We start from the raw sequence: 17,797 nt of genomic DNA on the forward strand, positions 1-17,797 counted from the left end.
ATCTTTTGATCCAGCAGTGTTTCTACTGGGCTTATATCCCAAAGAGATTTTTACAGAAGGGAAAGGGACCTGTAAGTGCAAGAATGTTTGTAGCAGCCCTCTTTGTAGTGGCCAGAAATGGAAACTGTGTGGATGCCCATCAATTGGAGAATGGCTGAATAAATTGTGGTATATGAATATTATGGAATATTATTGTTTAATAAGAAATGACCAGCAGGATGATTTCAGAAAGACCTGGAGAGACTTACATAAATTGATGCTGAGTTAAATGAGCAGAACCAGGAGATCATTATATACTTCAGCAACAATACTATATGATGATCAATCCTGATGGACTTGGCCATCTTCAGCAATGAGATGAACTAAATCAGTTCCAATGGAGCAGGAAGGAATTGAACCAGCTACACCCAGTGAAAGAACTCTGGGAGATGAGTAAGAACTATCACATAGAATTCACAATCCCTCTATTTTTGTCCACCTGCATTTCTGATTTCCTTCACAGGCTAGTTGTACACTATTTCAGAGTCCCGTTCTTTTTGTACAGCTAAATAACTGTTTGGACATGTATCCTTATTTTGTATTTAATTTATACTTTAACATATTTAACATGTATTGGTCAACCTGCCATCTGGGGCAGAGCATGAGGGGAAGGAATGGAAAAATTGGAACAAAAGGTTTGGCAATTGTCATTGCTATAAAATTATCTTTGCATATAACTTCTAAATAAAAAGCTATAAAAAAAAGTTCCCTACCAAATGTTTATGCAATTCATATGTGAATATAATAATAATAATAAATCAACATAGATAATCTTTTGTGATGACTCTCTAATCATCTCCCCCTATTTTCACTTCCATCACTGTTGAGTTTTTCCATCACAATTTTTCAGATTTTTGTCTTTCACATATTGAGCACTTTGTTACCAGATCTTGGCATTTCATGGCACATAACATCCCTTCCTCCTTTTCATCTCCACCAAGAATTTAATCCTCTTCCACTGAAACTTCTTTTTCATATGATTTGCTGTTAACCAATTTCCTCTAACATATACTTACTTCAATCCATAGTTGCAATTTAATTGTTTGGTGCTCTTCCAGCAAAGTTTTAACTTAGAAACTCCTTCATGCTGTACCATTAATCCTGACTTCTCAAGGATTTTGTCAGTGAAGTATAATTTCACAGAGATCTTACTGACCTGGTGAGGCTTAGGGCATGTTTCTAATAGTAGACACTCATATTCTATCCAAAAACTAGCACAGCTAAGTTCAAAGAGGTTGATCAACAAGATTCTGAATATATTTTTAATGGCTGCATTAATTAACAAGTAATGCCATTTTTTTTTACTTAATACTGTTTAATTTTTTTTCTAATTACATGTAAAGATAGTTTTCAACATTAATTTTTGTAACATTCTGAGTTCCAATTTTTTTGTCCATCCTTTTTTTTACCTCTTCCCTCTACTAGACAGTAAGCAATCTGATGTGCATACATACATAATTATTTTAAGCTTGTTTCCATATTAGTCATGCTATAAAAGAAAAAATAGAACAAAAAGGGAAACCACTAGGAAAAAAAAACAAAAAGAAAGTGAAAATAATATACTTTGATTCACATTCAGTCTCTATAGTTCCTTCTTTAAAAGCAGATGACATTTTTCATCCCAAATCTTTTGGAATTGTCTTAGATCACTAGTTTGCAGAGAAGAGCCAACAGCGTTGCTCTTAATATGAACAATGTTCTCCTAGTTTTGCTCACTTCACTGAGCATCAGTTCTTGTGAGTTTTTCCAGGTTTTTCTGACATCAGCCTGCTCATTAAAATAATGTCATTTTATTTTATTTTTTTAAAAAATTAAATAATAGTTTATTTTTCCAAATACATGTAAAGATAGTTTTCAACATTCATTTCTTGTAAGATTTTGTATTCCAAATTTTTCTCCCTCCCTTTTTCTCTTCCCAAGAGAGCAAGTAACATGATATAGATTAAATATGTGTGATTATTTTAAACACATTTCAATGTTTGTTATGGTGTACAAGAACAATAATACTAAAAGGGAAAAACATGAGAAGCAAATAAATAAATAAAAAGGTGAAAATACTATGCTTCAATGCATATTCAGTCTCCATAGTTCTGTCTCTGCATACAAATGGCATTTCTATCTCAAAATTATTGGAATTGTCTTGAATCATTGTTGAGAAGCAACAAGTCCATCATAGTTAGATCATCACATATTCTTGTTGTTACTGTGTACAATAATCTCTTGGTTCTGCTTGCTTAACTCAACAGCAGTTCTTATAAGTCTTTCCAGACTTTTCTGAATTCAGGCTGCTCATCACAATAATGTCATGTTAGATGAAGAAGGATTGTAATCTTTGGGGTGGAAAAAAATCCTTATATTTGAATAAATGTGATTTTTCATTCACTCAGTCATTTATTTATTTACTTGGTAAGTGCCTGGAACTGTATTATATACTGTAAATATCGAAATAAAAGAAAAGAAAATTAAAGTCCTTAACATAAGGGCCATTGCATACATACACACAGAGAGAGTTATTAAATACAAGATTGTTTTAGGAAGAACTGAATCAAGAAAAGCTTCATCTAAGATATGACGCTTGAGCAAAGCTTTAAAGGAAACTAGTGATCCAAATCTAAGCTTTCCCTATTTAGACTTCAACAAAATTATAAGATGGAAGGCTTGAAGGTAGAGATAAGGAAATATAAAATGAGACCCTTTCAGATAAAAATGAAGCAATCAAATGAAGCTTTGCATAGTTCAATGATAATTTCTAAACTTGCTCCAGAGCACAGAATGTTTTGAGTACTTTTATTCCTATCCACTTATTTTCATAAGACCTTGACAGACATGTGGGAAATGTGTCTGGTTTCCATCATAAATAACAGTAGATAACTCAGTCCAGGACCAAGATTATTGACTTAAAGAGCTGTTGAGAGAGTCAAGTAGAGCTTCCTAAAAATTGTAAGCTTAGTTTTAACAAAAGAGCATAACAGCACTTTATCTGAACATCATAAAACCTTACCAGTAAGAGACAGAAGCTAAAATTGGTTAAAATTATACCTCATCATAAAAGTATAAACCCAGATTGTCTAGCTATATTGATCCATCCAAAAGAGATAGCAGTTTCTATGAATAGCCAGCCTAGAAAGCCAAACAACTCACAAGCCTAGCTAGACACAGCATGAGTAATCTACCTGATTCATCCTGATATTAGTCTGTACCTGGTAGTTAAGTTATCTTTCCAGTCGAACCTAGTAACAGCCAGGCCAGGTGAGAAACCAGTTCATGATCTTTATTTTTTTATAAGGTTTCCAACCTGTGGGAATATATTCCTACTAAGTAATTAAATTTAACTTTAAATTTTTCACACTTTTGTTTGTTATACTTGACCAAGCAATACAGAATAGCAGAAATGAAACATCAAAGCTGGGTTCGAAGCTAGTCTTTGACAATGGTAGCTGTTGTCTTTAGATAGATATTAAATTTATTGTCTGTAAACTGACTACAGTTATATAAATTTTAAGGATGTTACAGGGTTTTGGTAAGAACGAAATCAATTCTGGAGTTTTTACAGACAGATAGAGTATGGAGTCTGCTTACCTGAACTGATGCTGACTTAAGTGAGCAGAACTGGGAAAACACTGTACACATTAACAACAAGAATATGTGATGATCAACTGCTGATGGACTTTACTCTGCTCAGCATTGTGATGATCCAAGACAATTCCAATAGACTTAAGATGGGAAATTCCATTTGCATCCAGAGAGAGAATTATGGAGACTGAATGTGGATCCAATCAAAGTCTTTTCACCTTTGGTTGTTGTTTTGTTTTGTTTTCTTTTCTTTTTTTGCTTTTTCTTTCTCATGTTACTTTTTTTTCTTTTTGATATTATTTTTCTTGCATAACATGACACATATGGAAATATATTTTTAAAAATTGTGCTTATTGTCTTGAGGAAGGAGGACATAATGGAGGGAGGCAGAAAAAATTGGAACATATATAAGAAATGAATTTTGAAAGCTATCTTTATATGTATTTAGAAAAATAAAATAACATTGAGGAAAAAATAGACAACTGTGTTTGGAGTCAGAAAGTTCTAAAATGAAATGCAATTTCAGTAATTTACTAGCTGTCTAACATTGGGAAAGTCATTTAATGTTTGCCTCAGTTTCCTCAACTTTAAAATAGCTATAATAACAGAACATGTCTTAAGAGTTGTTGTACGGATCAAAATGAGATGATATTTGTAAACAGTTATCATAGTACTTGACATATAATTGTCCCTATATAAATAATTCTTTCTTTTCTTTCTTGTGTCTGAGAGAATGACTTAGCCATCACTAATACCAGAATCTTCAGTTATCTTCCTGAAGTTTCTTCAAAAAGGAAAAGGATATTAACATTCTGAGTTTTAGAATTTGTTTGTTGTCTTGGTCATTTGTTTTCCCTACCCATATGTTTCACTGCCATTGTATTTTAGATTTGTACCACTCTTTTGCTCTTCTGAACACACATATTTATATAATGTTTATTTGTAGGAGACTGAAACAGATTTGGGGGGGGGGTGTTATAACTAATTTTAATGCCATTTTGAGTAAAATACTTTACTAAAATTGGGTCTCCTTGTTGATTTTTAATGGGGCCTTACAAACTATTAGAACTATAGCAAACCATAGAATTTTCCCTCCAATCTGAGATAGTTGCTCAGGGGATCCAATCTAATGTGAGCTGGAGGAGTGGGCTGGGAAAGTAAATACCATACAAAAGTTAGATTACAATTCAACTATATGTGGGATATAGTCTTTGCAGATACAGAAAGGAAATGAAATGTCAAGTGTTCTTATTTAAAGTTATGATCATCAATACCTGGGACAATTTCATATATTATTTTTTAATATTGAAATAAGAAAAAAAAATTGTGAAGATTAGTTTTATATGACCTTGGTTTGGGTTCATTATGAAACTAATGAATGAGCTTGACAGCAAAAAATTGACTAAACTCTTAATATAGAGTTTCCAACACTTAACTTTTAAAATTAGATAATCATGCCTTGGATAAGAAATAGTCACATGGATAGAAAACTGGCAGCAAGGCTGTAAACAAAAGATAAGGATAAATGGCAGTGCCTCTAGGAACAGGAAGGTGTCTAGCACAATTCCTAAGAAATTAGTATTTGGTCTATTCTTGTTAACATCTTTATTAATGATCTGTGAGAGGGAGTTAATGTAATCTGCAAATGATAGTGGAGTGGGAGGTGTTGCAAACATCAGTAACAGAGTAGAAACAACTTCCATGGATTTGAAGTGAAAAGAAATACAAGCAAAAATAACAGATATAATCAAAAGGAGGGATAAGAAAAATAATGTCAGTTTTGAAAAGGAGAGCTGTATACAGAATGGGGAGCAAAACCTAACCAAACATCTTGGGAATGATTTTGCTACAAACATTTGTGAGTAATTGAGTTTGTTTGGAAATAATTCATCTTTCTTACCTTTCTTCTTCACAAGGGTTCTATCCAAAGAAACAGTAATATTAGTGAGTAATTAAATTACATTTCAGCATCTTTTTTTCACACTTTTTCCTATTCTCCCTGGTAAGCCAATATAATACAATAAAAAGGAAACAGAAGTCCTGGGTTCAAATTTAGAGTCTGTCAAAGGGATCTCCTGTCTGTTGGGCAGAATGGGGTCAAAGATTTCTCATCTGTGAAATGGAGAGAAGGATTGTTGTAAGAACAAAAACATAATCCTGTGTGAGAAAGAACCTTGGAAATAGTACTGCTAAACAAATATAAATTAGTATTTAGAAGGCAAGGATAATTTGACTTTTATCTTTTTATCCCCATTGCTGAGCCCAGTTCCTGGCACATAGCATGCAGTTTAAAAAAAAAAAAGTTTGTTGATTGATTGGTATTGCACAAAAACATATGACTATTCTGACTATAAAATAGAATTTATGGATTATATCCCATCTCTTTCCTAACAGACCTTGTATTCATAGGAGAAGACCATATAAAGCCTTAAATAAAATACTTTCAGCCAAAATCTAACAAGCTAAATCCTAGATATGGCAAATATTTAGTTTTATAATGTTAAACTTTTTATTGAGGCAGTTCAAGTAGCCTTTACGTAAGATTTGTTAACACCATTCTCTTCCTCTCTATCCCCTTAAATAAATCATATTTGCCATACAGAGCTTCCCTAAAATGACTGCTGGAGAAAATTTGGTTTTTACTGAAATCCTTATTGATACCTGGGATTTAAAATCAACCCAGCCATAACAAAATACAAAAATTCATTTTACTTAATACCTGGTTTTGCTCTCAGAAGGCCAAATTAATGAAGGAGTTTAGTGTAGTGGGAGGTGGATATAAATAGGAAGAGAAGAACAATCCATTCATAATCACCTTCCTTATCCACATTGTTTAATAAGTTGTTATTTATCAGGAAATATTTTCTCCATGCAGAGAATCACCATATTGTTATTTCATTGAATATAGTTTTATTATTTCCTCTGTATTTTTCCCATCACAAAACAGAGCTGATTCAATAATTATGATATTGATTTTTCCCCTAACAATGAAATAGAACACTTTATTTAATATTCTCCCACCTGCTTCTTGTCTGTCTTATGCTTTTAGGCTGGCAGCTTGTATAGAAATCAGACAACATGATTCACTCTCAACTTATTACCTGAAGTTTAAGATTAGACTGTTAAGCAAACTTTTTACATAAAATTAGTGCCTTTGTTTTCACATTAATTTATAATACTTCTTGAGCTAGTTTTGATACTGTGAAATTAAATATGTAAAGGAAATGTTCAGTCAATCTGACATTTTATGTAGTTGACAGATTTTTTACCCAGAAACTTTGGGATTAATTTAGATAGTTCTTGGTTGTTTTTGATAATGGAACTACAATCCTTACTTGGAAGGAAAGTTGATGTGCTTATTTAATTTTATGGACTATCTAGTTTTATGTTATAGAAGTTAATAATTTAAAACAAAATAATCTCAATCAATTTCTTCAACTAGTTTCATAAATAACTATACTTTTAAGAAATTATTTGACATTGCTTTTAACAGGATTTTATTTGGAAAGGCAATTGTATTTGGGATCAGTGGATTCTAGGTTCAAATCTTACCTGTTTCTATAACAATGGGCAAATTATGTAACTTCCTTTTGGACCTCAGTTTCCTTTTCCTTATAATGGAGGACTAGAACAAAAGAACTCCAAATTTCCTTTCATCTTTAAATATATAATTCTATCACTAAATGATTGGTTACTTTTTGTTGCAATATTTAATCCTAGAATTGGAAGTTAGCTCAGAGAAAATTTAATTCAACCTAAGACATTCAGTAATAAGAAACCAACAACCTCCCTTAATTAGTCCATTGAACAGCTACATTTATTTTTCTTTCTTATATTAAGCTTGAATTTTCCACTTCTATTCTATCCCAACAGAATAATTCTATTCTTTCTCTACACAATCTTTAAAATAGTCACTATATTATTTCCCCAAACTTCAACACACATATACATACACAAACACAATTTTCTTTTATCAAGGGCTAATATTTCCTTTTTGGCATTAATTTCATTGTTAAAGCAGAAAATTCTGGGAGGAACTAGCCAAATAAAAAGGCAAAGTCTCAGAAATGGAGAATATTTCCAATGTGAGAAATTGTCCAAGAATATTGTGGAGAATTTCTGATCTTGAGAGGATTTTATGGTATGATACAGAAAGTCCTGTGAGAATGAATAGGCAGTGCAGCCTGGGGAGGAATAAAGACAATTTGGCCTTGGGTCCTCTCATTAAAGTAAAGGTCTGGAAGGAACTAGACAATAATAAAGTGTGGTCTCAGAGGTAAAAAGCAGTTCCAGTATGAGTAGTCCAAGGGCAGAATGGTGTGGAAAGGTTTTTGCTCCAGGATGCATTTCCATAGGGCTTTCTCTTCCAGATCCCCATGTATTACCTTCTTCCTAAACCCTTCCTCACCCCTCCATTAAAATCCCTTTTTAAAAATTGTAATAATTTTTACCATTTGAATGCAAGTTTCTTGAGATAGTTTTTCTTTCTACTTTTATTTGTATTCTCAGAGCTCAGCAATATTTCCAAAACATATTAAATGTTTAATTGTTGTTTCTCAACTGGTCTAGAGGAGGACTAGAAAGTCACAAAGTTGATGTCTTGATTTGCACATGAATCAAGTGCAGAACTGTGCAAAGTCATAAGCCTCACTTTTTTATCCAGTCTTCAGAGACTAGTGACAAGATGAAAGTCAAGATAGCTGATGATGGTCTAGCCCTTTAAGAGCTCATAATCTAATGCAATGGGAAGATGACATAAGAAAAAAAATTGAAAAGGGAGGTTAAGTGAAGGGACCCAGTGCAGGGGCATGATGGAGAAGCCATCAAATTAAAACAAACAAACAAACAAAAAACAGTGCTGTCAACAAAAATGAATTTAATGAAAGGATGCCCATCAACTGGAGAATGGTTGGGTAAATTGTGGTATATTAATGTTATGGAATATTATTGTTCTGTAAGAAATGACCAACAGGATGATTTCAGAGAGGTTTGGAGAGACTTACATGAACTGATGCTGAGTGAAATGAGCAGAACCAGGAGATCATTATGTACTTCATCAGCGATACTGTATGAGGATATATTCTGATGGAAGTGGATTTCTTTGACAAAGAGAAGATCTAACTCAGTTTCAATTGATCAATGATGGAGAGAAGCAGCTACACCCAAAGAAAGAACACTGGAAAATGAATGTAAACTGTTGGCATTTTTATTTTTCTTCCCAGGTTATTTTTACTTTCTGAATCCAATTCTTCCTGTGCAACAAGAGAACTGTTCGGTTCTGCACACATATATTATATCTAGGATATACTGTGACATATTTTACATGTATAAGACTGCTTGCCATCTGGGAGAGGAGATAGGCGGAGGGAGGGGTAAAGTCGGAACAGAAGTGAGTACAAGGGATGTTGTAAAAAATTACCCAGGCATGGGTTCTGTCAATAAAAAGTTATATTAAAAAAAGATATGCAAAAATATGTAAAAATGAATTTAAAATTAATATGGAGATGATAATATGAGATTTTAAGCCAGGTCTTATCTTTAAATGGAGGAGTTTATAATTTCACCTTCTATTTAGAGGGTTTGAAGAGATATGAGTAACAAGGCTCTTTGGATCTTGGAAGACTATGAGATTTCCAGTTTTGAGTTTACTAAGGTCATGATGGAGAAACCAAAGAATCCAATGTTAATGAAAAGGATATCATCTTTTCTAATTTAAAAATTTTCATATATGTTTTCTTGAATTCCTCATCTTATAGATAGGGGAATTTCTTTATTCTCTTTTTCTATTAGATGCAGTCTGAAAATTTTGATAATCCATCTATTCTCATTTTTGGAGCTTAGTTGTTACTTCTAGAAATTTCTACATTTTTTGGTCCACATTTATTCTATTGGGGCACCATTTTTGCTTACCAATCTCTTTATTTTTTCTTTTAGTGTTGTTTTCTACCAGGATTCTTTTTCAGCATGATTGTGATTTTCTTTCCCTTTCTTCTCCCATCTCCTGATTTGCTTTATTATTCTGCATTCCAGGGTTTTTGAAAAATCAAATGAAATAATACACTTGTACAGCACTTAATATAGTGCCTGGGCATATACTAAATGCTATATAAAGTTATTATTAATATTATTATTGAAGTTTTGCCATTGTTTTAAAATTGCAAAGGGGGAAGTGGGCTTAGTCAAGACTACTTAGACATTTCTTTGAATTTTTGCATGGGTTTCCTTGTATTTTGACATCCTTCATAAGCTTCTCATCATTTGCTCTAAATCTTTGATCATAGAACCAGGTCCAGATAATGGTCCATTTTTTGTACTATTTTATGGTAAGAGTGATCAATATAAACCTGATATTAGATTTCAGATAGAACCCTACAAAAATCTGTTCTTGGCCTTAAATGCCCAACACACTAAAGAAATATCTGAAGCATTTATCAAATTGGTAGATATCATGCTGGTTGAAGAGTGGAGCCGTTTATATCCAACAAATTTTTACATGATCCCAACTATATAGGTGTACAAAATCAGATATTTACTGCTAATAAAGCATAAATAAATTTATTTTAAAATAATTCTTTGTATACATATAATTTTATCATCTATTAAAGACAAAAAATAAAATTGCATAACTAATGAAATGAATGGGATTATTTCTTTTTTATATAAGGAATTAAATCTTGGTGGAATAATTAATACTGCAAGACACAGAGCATCTTTAATGTTTTTTCAGAGTTGATAGATATTTTGATATTTTGCTACTATCACGTTGTTGTGTGATGCCTAGTTTTAAAAGGCTTTCTTTCTAAGCAATAAGGCTTTACAAAGAAGGGTGAAAAACAGTCCTTGATCTCAAGTTGCTAATGGAGAAAACAGCATGTGAGCAAATAAGAATAATGAATATATGTGCTGGAAAAAATGGAGATAATAAGTAGAAAAAAAAATCCTTGCATTAAAGGGAACAAATTTCTTGTATATGTTTGATTTTTGCTAAGACTTGATGGAAACAAAGCAAAATAAGAGGTAGAGGAGAATAGAGAGAGAATTTCTGGTGTGAAATACAGAGAGTGAATGTGTACAAACTTGGCAGATGTAACTTCTTGTATGTGGAAAGCAAAGGAGACCATTGTCATTGGATCACAATAAAAGGTTTTAAAAGTTAAACAGGCTTTTATATTTAAACCCAGAAGATCTCAGAGTATACTGATTAGGAGGTAACATATTCTAGTTAGATAAACAAGAAGAGAATAGCTAAAATATGAATAAAGGACACATTTAGGTGTGTTTAGAATGGAAGAAAAGTTACTTATGAATAACTGATTAGATTTTGAGTGATTTTTTTGTTTCCAAATAATACTAATCTTATATTTCCATTACCTTTTTCTCTTTTCCAAAAAGAATAAAATTTAGGTCTTTGCTGGAAATGGGGAAAGAGAAAATCAGATTTATAAGGGACTTTGTTTTAGACAGAAGACCAAGGCAAAGATATTAGAACAAAAAACATGTAAGTGAATAGACCTGAATCCTCTTTGTTAATCAGATTCATAGACTTTGAGTGAAAAGTGAATTTAGTCTTATTATTTATGTATACATAAAGGAACTGAGGCCTGCATTTGACATCCAAGGTCACAAAGGTAACAAGTGACACAGCCAAGATTTGAACAGAGATTTTGTTAGTCCAAAGTCAGTCCTCTTTCCACTCTTAGAGTGTTATTGTCATTAACCCTGTTCCGGAATCTAGAGAGACTCATCTCTATTTGGGGGCTACTCTGAATGTGGCTAATTTAGGGGTTATATCTTCTGACAGTTTCCCTAGATAGCACATTTAGGGCCTAGGAAATGTCTCCATAGCAACTGCTATAACCAGAGAATCAAGTCATATCTTTGAGTAGCATAGCTTTTAGGAGAAAAGTAATTTTCAGGCTCAGAGGAGCTCAGAAATTGCCAAATGTCCTGATGTGGGTTGTTACCATAACTTAACTATCAAATCAAAGTCACAGCATTCATTTATAATGCTATGAGTGGCAATCAATAGTTGTCTGTTATATATTTATTTTTGGTTGCTCACATTTCTTTGAATCTTTATATATTTTTAAACGTTTATTTTAAAGTCAAACTACCAGAAGGATTAATTCAAGCTATCATTTGTCAAAAGTGAAGTTATAGTTAAAAGTGAAGATACATAATGCAAAAGAAAATTTTGCTAATAATGATACTTTCCTAATAATAATCCTCTCATTTAAACTAGTAATTATAAGTACTAGGAAGAGGAACAACAAGGTGGAGTGGATAAAAGGGTCTGCCTCATAGTAAGAAAGAACTGAATTCAAGTGCTTCTGACATATTAGCAACAACCTTTCAGTGATCTACCTAATATGGGCTATAAATTATAAAAGTGTTATTTATCTATCTGCTTTGGTGAAGATAGTCTTGAGACTGCAAGTCAAAATTATAGCAAATAAAAAAAAGGAACAAAAAGAAAGGAGAGGCAGCACAAGATAGACAAGGGTAAAGGAAGACAAAAGAAGGAAAGGAAAAGAAAGAAAAGGAAAAGAGGAGAAAAAAAGGAAATTACTCTGTTTCACATTCCTTAAGACAGGAGATATTTCATTTATTGTACTCTTACTGCTTGTGCCTTGAAAAGAAAAGATATTTAATAAATGATCCTTATATTGAATTTAGCATATATTCTTGGTTACTCTAGGAAAAGTTCCATTTAAAAATTGTATGACTTCAATCCTTTCTCCTAGCATGGAAAATAGAAAAGGATGAGCAGATAAGATGGTATGCTTTTAAAAGAAAAGCACTAGGATGGGAAAAAAAAGACTGTTGGAAATGCCATATGTAGGAACACAGAGTGAGGAAGAAAAGATTTAGGAAGGTATAAAAGAAAGATTCAGTAAAATATGTGAAGAGCTGACACAAAAAAGAACAAGACTTTACTTGAACTCAGCGTTTCATTTACCATCTCTGCTTCTTTGTTCATATTGCCTCGAATTCACTCCCTTCTCATCTCTTCTTCACTTTCTTTTGAGTTTAGCTCAGGTGTCAACTCCTTATGACAAACCTTTCCTGATCTACCTAATATAAATATAAATATATACACACAAACTTAAATTTTTATTTCTATTAATTGCAAACTTCTTCAGATAGAGATTATTTTTTCTTTTTTGTCTGGTATCCTCAGTCTCTTGTATATAATATGAGGTTCTTGGGAGCTTAAGCAATTCTTGTTAGAGTGAATTGAAAATATTTGCTCATTAAGAGCAGAATTAGAAACAATAGATTTTTCTACATCTTTCATTTTCAAAAAGGGCCAATGACATTATAGGATGATGCCTTGCCTTATATGTGAATTGGATCTAAGTGATACAGAATTGCAGAAAGTCTATTTCTTTTAGAGACTTGTGGAATTCCAATGGAAGGAATTACTGGTGATGTTCTGGTAGGCAGTGGATGACCTTGGCATTTTTGATGTCTGATTAAACCTTAAATTCTCCATAGTGTCTGATTCAACCATCTCCTTAACCACTGGAGCCATCTTGCTCTCATCCATCCATTCTGCCAGAGGATTTCTACACATGCTTTGGATAGACATTCTCCTAACTTACCAACATATTTGAGACCCATCAGTTGCCTTTAATCTGGTTTAGACCATCTACCAAGATGGTTTTAGGGGTGTGTGTCTGCTGTACATGGTATAGCTTCTTGGAGTCATAAGTTAAAGTTGAATGGCAGATGTACATCAAAGGAGAATGAACATCCCTGAAAATGCTCAGCAAACACTCATATCAGAGGTGTTAGTCTTCCCTGAATACCCTATATACACTCTTGAAACAATAGATAGAAGTAGTAGAGAGCTAGATTTAGAACCACATAGGGAAGAGAGGGTTCTAAAATCAGAGACTGATTCAATTCAATTTTAAAAATTTAGAATTCTTAGGATGTTGTTGAAACTAGATTAGTGAGCTATTGGTGAATGTAGTAGTATCCTAGAAAAAAACAGCAAAATTGGAGTCAGAAAGATCTGAGTTCTGCCTCAGATATTTCTTAGCTATATAGTCCTAAGCAAATAATTCCAACTCTTTCAGCTAGGAGTTCATTTGTAAATTGAACAAAATAAGTATTTACCTCACTAATTTGTTGTGAAGATCAAATGAGATAAAATATGTGAAGTTTTTCACAAACCTTGAAGCACTATAAAAATGATCACTATTTTTAATTATGTTATAATAAAAAGAAGCTAGGATTTTGTTGGAAAAAAACAGTTGTAAATTAGAGGAAAAAAAATCAAATCTCTGTCTAGATATTAGGAATGCTGATAACTGGGGGCTCAGTGCTATTGTGATTGTATTAAATATATAATTAATTGGACTTTTTATCTGATTAAAAACTCTACAAAATAGTAGGAAATGAGCTAAATGAACCAAAATCTGTTATACTGATTACTTCTCGGCTAAAATTGAATGAAGTCTTGTAACAAAAGGAGTCTAAATGAATTTTCAGCCTTTGATTTATGAAAAGAAGTGCTGTGAGGGAAGTCAGGTAAGGCCTGACTAAAATTCATCTCTACCCTTTCCAGAAGTAAAGAGAGAGAAAATAGCATGGACAACATTTCTCAGTGTTACTCTCCAATGTTATACTAGCAATTGGTGATAAAAAGACAAAGACACAATAAACCCCAACATCCTCAAAGGAGTATTCTTTGGGGGACAAATAGCTGGTAGACATATAAGCAAATACAAATTTACTTGTGAAAAGAGAGAACAAATGAGAAATTGGGGAAAATTCCAGCACCTGAAATGATACCTGAAGTGTATGATAAAAATTATAAAAAAAAAAAGAGGTAAAAAAGCAGTTAATTCCATACATGGAGAAGGTGGAGAAGGTAACATTGAGGAGCAAGATGAGGGGCAGATTTATTTTGGCTATCACATAGAAGGGGAACTTCTGAAGGGAGGAATATGAAAGGTCTGAAAAGGTAAGTTAAAGCAGAGAATTTAAATTCCTGACTGAGGAGTTTTATTTTGCATTAACATTCAAGGAAGCTGCTAAAGATCTTTTGAGTGGGGAAGTAATATAATAATATCTTGGGAAATTATTTTGGCAAATATGTGAAGGAGAAAATAAAAGGAGGGATTATTGAAAGCAAAATATTACAAATTATTAAAGTATCAAAGTAACTTTATGTACAATCTCTATCCATGTCCAATTTACTAGTAAAATAATATTTTAAAGGTATTAGGGTAAGGCTTAGTATTAGGGTAAAATCAAATACAACAAGATTGTTTTGAAGAAAAAATAAGGTGAATTTTTATGATAATATAAAAGGTCAAGTTGAGAAAGAAAAAATAAATGGTTAGTTTTTGTGAATATAAGGCACAGTCCCTTCACTAAAGTCCTACTCTCATGCATTATTATAAAACTGAGTAGATTCTGGATTATCAAAGGCCAGCCCAAAAAAGCACAACCTTATAAGGTCCTACTAAGTTGGAAAGCCTTTGAAGACGGAAACTCACTTTTTTACCTATAAAATTAAAACAATTAGAGTTAATAAGACAGAGAAGCATGAAGATACTATAAAATCCCCTCTACAGAAGCAGAAGCAGAACAAGAACAAGAAAAAATATTGAAGAATTAGAACAAAAGTGATAAACTGAAGAACAAAATCAAGAAGAACAAAAACAAAAATAATAAGGACATCAATTTCATATCTTGTTTTTATATATAATTCTGAGGAGTGGCTCCTTTAATGAAAGACAGTCTCTCTGATTCTTCAGTATGCTCTCTATCTCAATTTTCCTTACTTCTTCACTAATAATAAAAATTCCTTCAATAGAGAACAAAACATTTCATTTCAAAACTACTAATATTTCACAAGAAAACCAGTGTGAAAAATACAATATCTCAACTAAAATTTACTTTAAATCTGAATGTGTTTTTTCTGTTCCCTGGAAAGAAAATTCATATGGAGTAGGAAATGGCAAAATTTCAAAAAGAATTAAAGGAAATGAGGGCTTAATAGGAGAAAAGAATGAGTCTTACAAACGGTGAAAGGGGAGAGAGAAAAGGCAGACAGAGCACAGAGAATAAACTACTTTATCATTCTGCAGGAATGAGAAAATACTGAGAAACGCCTTCTCTGCCTTTGCTACTTCCCATAAAAATAAAAAAAGCAACCCAAACCATAATTCTTTGTTTTAAAAAATGATAATAACCCTTTTTATTTCATTTAAATACAATTTCACTTTTCTTTTACACTGGTATCTGTAGTACATTAAGGTGACTTCCTAAGACCTGCTTTTGCTGGTTAAATTTGCTGCTGTTCTGATTAACATTTATCAAATACCTAGTCAGTAACTAGTGGGCATACATAATTTGCTTAATTTGCTTGTTAGATCTATGAAAATTGTAACTTGACACATTTAGAAACTTTTTTTTTTTTGAATCAGACTAACACTTCAGCACGTAAATGCAATTTGAACATAGTCTGAATCCTGCATTTTCCTGCTGGTTATCATGCGGTGCATGCTGTTTGCTCCTCTATTGTTTTTGTCTGGCTCCATTCCTTTCTTGTGTGAAGGGCCTCGGGGGAAGGTAGAGACTGATCTACTGCTGGTCTATCTGCTGACAGCATTCCATTTTCTCCCCAAGTCAGCTTATGATCTTAGGCTGCTTCCTTGTAACCCAATCTCTTGCACATGCTAATCTACATTTAAAACTTCTCTGAGTATAGACATGTGTATAAACGCATGTTCTCCTATGGTTTGTACATTCCCAAAAAAATCCTGCCATGTGTGTGCTGTATGTGGCGATCATAAAACATTTCCTTAGGTGAGGGTGGAAGACAAACACTCAGGTCATCAGAAACACTAGTCTCAGTGCCAACTGGATGTGGAGCAGAGCTGTAATGATTTGGTGGACTAATGAGCTTCCCTGCAGTTAAATGCTTCAATAGTTCTTGGAGGCCAGCAGACTTTCAGCAGCCTTCTTGTCATGTTTAGCTCCAAAAAAGGTCAAAGTGCTTTTTATTTTCCAGTGAAAGTTATAAACCAATCAAACACTGATTGTGGGCAATGCCCATTTATGTTTATAGGGACATGAGAACTAGCTTTTTTCCATTCACTCACACACATAATAAGACTTCAACAAATACTTCATTCATTCTATCAATACACAAATATTTAATAAGCACTTTCTTGGTACCAGATACTAAGGATACAAGTACAAAAAATAAAACAGTCACTATTCTCATTGAGCTCATGTTCTAATGGGCAGGATAATCAGTATATATAAAGTAGATACAGAACTCAGGTCAAGTAAATTAAATACAAACATATACAAAGTATATGCAAAGTAATTTGGGATAGATAGTACTTTCCCTCTGCTCTCACTGTTCAATGACCCCTAATTAAACTAAAATAAGGCAGCCCCAAACCACAGACATATCATTCTTTATTAAAGATATGGTACTAAACCTTTTTCTTTCATTTAAATGCACTAGCAGTTGGGACAATCAGGAAAAGCTTGAGGAAAGAATAGGTTCTTGAACTGCATCTTATTAAAGAGGATTATGAGGAAGATTAACAGATGAATAACTGAACAGAAAGATGTATGTTTCTTGTAATGTATTTATACTAAAACAGATTTCTCTTATTTAAAAGTGACACAAAGTTTTATAACTGTATTATTTTGCTCTTTAATGCTAGTGTAGAAGAAAGGTACTACTATCAGACTCAGTCCTTGAAATAGTTCCTCTCTTAGGTAGATACTTTGGTGGGTACATATGCTCTCAGTATAGTGACTCTGTCCTTTGCTATGAATTATAATCAAATCATACCTTTTCAATGGTTGTTATTCGAGCTGTAAGTCTGCATGGAGCATGGGCCAGGTGTGCATTGTGAGAGCATTTTCACTGGCCATTTCTCTGATATTCTAATATAATGACTTCAAATCACTTAAGGCACATTTCATCCTTGCCTAAAGTCCAAGAAAGGACAATCCAAATTATTTTCACTTAGTTTATTTCACTTAGAATTTTTTGAGAATTAGCTGTTTTAGTCATACAAGTAATTTTTGTTCAAAAGTTTTTCCTTTAATGTAATTGACAAACAAGATTTGACCTATTGATAGAGAGAAAATGCGAATATAAGGATGAAAAAGTTGGACACATTAGATTATTGCTAATTTT

The sequence above is a fragment of the Antechinus flavipes genome, chromosome 1 (assembly GCF_016432865.1).
Source record: "Antechinus flavipes isolate AdamAnt ecotype Samford, QLD, Australia chromosome 1, AdamAnt_v2, whole genome shotgun sequence".
Taxonomy (NCBI): Eukaryota; Metazoa; Chordata; class Mammalia; order Dasyuromorphia; family Dasyuridae; genus Antechinus; species Antechinus flavipes.